General features: G+C 30.5%; 1 long non-coding RNA gene across 1 annotated transcript; it reads left to right on the forward strand.

Moving 5' to 3' along the window:
* The first annotated feature begins 814 nt into the window (after nucleotides 1–814).
* Nucleotides 815–2,350, forward strand: LOC107911415 (uncharacterized). The gene is made up of 2 exons (XR_005911270.1): nucleotides 815–1,145; nucleotides 2,087–2,350. It is a non-coding gene; the product is annotated as an uncharacterized lncRNA (long non-coding RNA).
* The last annotated feature ends 233 nt before the right edge of the window (nucleotides 2,351–2,583 follow it).

The following is a 2,583-nucleotide window of genomic DNA, read 5'->3' on the forward strand; positions in this document are numbered from 1 at the left end:
ACACTACACTCGTAAGCTTATTCAATCAAAATCTTACAAATTTCATTGTAACATTTTACTGATATGGGGGTGAGTGTAGTAAAGCCTCAAATTTATCTTACTGTAATAGCCCGATTTTGACCCAAATCGGAACAGTGGTTTCGGGACCACACATCCGAGTCTAAAAAATATTTTAATATTTTTTTTCTGTGTTTATTATGTGTGAATTTATATATGTGAAAGTTTCGTGAATTAATTTTATTGTTTGAGTGCTTAATTTGAGAATAGGGCTTAATCGAGTAAAATAAAAATTTAGTGGTTATTTTTAGAAAGGCCAAATAGTGGTTGTTCTTTTAATATGAAGGTTTCATGTTGCAATTTTGCCATTGAATTAATGAATGGACGGCACTATGTATATATTATATAGTTTTTATAGTAATTATAAAGGTTATAATAATAAATAATATATTATAAAGTTATTATAATAAAAAAACAAACATAAGTTAAAAAGCCATTATCATTTCTTTTGTTTCTACTAACCGAATGTAAAAGAAAAGAAAAAGGAAAGAACAAGCTAAGGGTTCGGCCATTTTGAATTTTGATTAAGGTTAGTTCTTTGTTCGGTTTTTGATAATTTTTACGTTTTTGAGATCGTTGCTTTGTGTTCTTTAAAGCCCATGCTTCAATTTTGTGAATTGGTGATGATTTTGAAATTTGCCATTGATGTTAGCTTGATGTTTTTGTGGTTTGATGATGAAATATAAACTTTTGTTGATAGATTATTATGTTTAATTAAGTGATTTTTGATAAAAATGTGTATTAAGGATTAAATTGAGAAAAGTGTACAAATTCAAGGTTAAATGTGTGAATAAACTAAAAATATGGGCTGCTAGTAGTATGGGTAGAATTCGGCCTAACAAGGATTTAGTGAAATTTTGTGTATTTTATGTTATTTTGAAATAAGGACTAAATTGAGAAAAATGCAAAATGTTAGGGGCTAAAATGCAAATTTCCATTTATATGTTCTTGAATGAAAATTTAATGAAATGTTGAATAATTAAGTTAAATTTGATATTAATTAGATTGGAAAAAGTGGAAATCGGATTTGGATCGGGAAAATCGGAAGTTATCGATTAGTCGTTCCGGTCCGTTCGCGTTCGTACGAGGTAAGTTCATAAGTAAATAAATGCTGTTAAATTTGAATGTATATATGTTATATGTGCTGAATTTATCTTTAATAAATATATGTGCATATGCTGAATTGAATTTAGAGTTGGAGAACTAGTTACGAGCTTGAATCGATAGAATTACGACGTCCGAAAAGCCCCGTACGAACCATAGGAATAGTTAGGATACATATGTCATGACATAGGATTCCGATATATGTTATCGTGTAAGACCACGTCTGGGACGTTGGCATCGATTTGAGATTTATGTATAAGACCATGTCTGGGACATCGGCATCATATTTGATTTCGTGTAAGACCCTGTCTGGGACAGTGGCATCGATATTGATTACATGTAAGACCACGTCTGGGACGTTGGCATTGTACGATTTTTTTTGAGCTATCCAAGTATCCTATTTGATTCTGAACGGTTCAACAGGGTATTCCGAGAAATAAATGAGTATATGAGTGTGCAGCCGAATCAGGTATGTTTATGATGAATATGAATTTGAGCAATGAAAGTAAGTATGATTATGATTATTTGTTATATAATTTGTGTGAAAATGAGATGTGAATTGTTATGCTTATTCGGGCTTGGAAGTGTATAAAAAGAAATTGATATATTTTTTACGAATAAATTGTAATAAATGATCATGATTCGGTTGGTATGTAATGAAATTGTGGAAGCTTAATCCTACGAATGAGCTAATGGTAGATATATAAATTTAAAAAAAACGGTTTATATGTCCATCCATAATTAACTCTAGTGAAGTTACCTAGTGTGGTCTTAAGAAATTGAGATTATGATGAATGTATATGTGGTTGAGATTTTTTAAATTCAGCTTAGTTAAATTGAATTATAAACATTATTGGAATGATTTATTTGCTTATGGCTTACTAAGCTTTCAAAGCTTACTCTGTGTGTTTTTCCTATGTTATAGAGTTTCGGAGACTTGCTCTGGTTGGAAGTCTTGGGAGATCTCATCACACTATCCCGTATTCATTTCGGTAAATAAACGCTTTGAGATTTGGTTATGTGGCATGTATAGGCTAGTTTTGATATATTTGATTTTTGAAATTTGTATATGTATATAGCCATGCGAAAATGGCTTGTTCATGATGCAAATGTTGGCAATTATTTTTGGTCATGTTATAAGCTTAATTGAGAGGTATGATTTATGGTAAATATGTTGTGATGTTGGTTATATGATTTGGCAATGAGAAGTGGTAAGTAGGGTATATATTCGGCTTATTAATTAACTTACTTTGGTGGCATGAAAAGTGGTATAATATGGTTTGGTAAAAGGGGTCATTTGAATATCTATAAATGACATATTGTTTTGATGTTAAGATATGAGATACTATGTTTATCTTATAGACTGGGTGATGGAGATGTTATGATTTATTGAGTTAAATTTGATAACCGAAAGGTTATTTT

This window comes from Gossypium hirsutum, chromosome D03 (assembly GCF_007990345.1).
Source record: "Gossypium hirsutum isolate 1008001.06 chromosome D03, Gossypium_hirsutum_v2.1, whole genome shotgun sequence".
Lineage (NCBI taxonomy): Eukaryota > Viridiplantae > Streptophyta > Magnoliopsida > Malvales > Malvaceae > Gossypium > Gossypium hirsutum.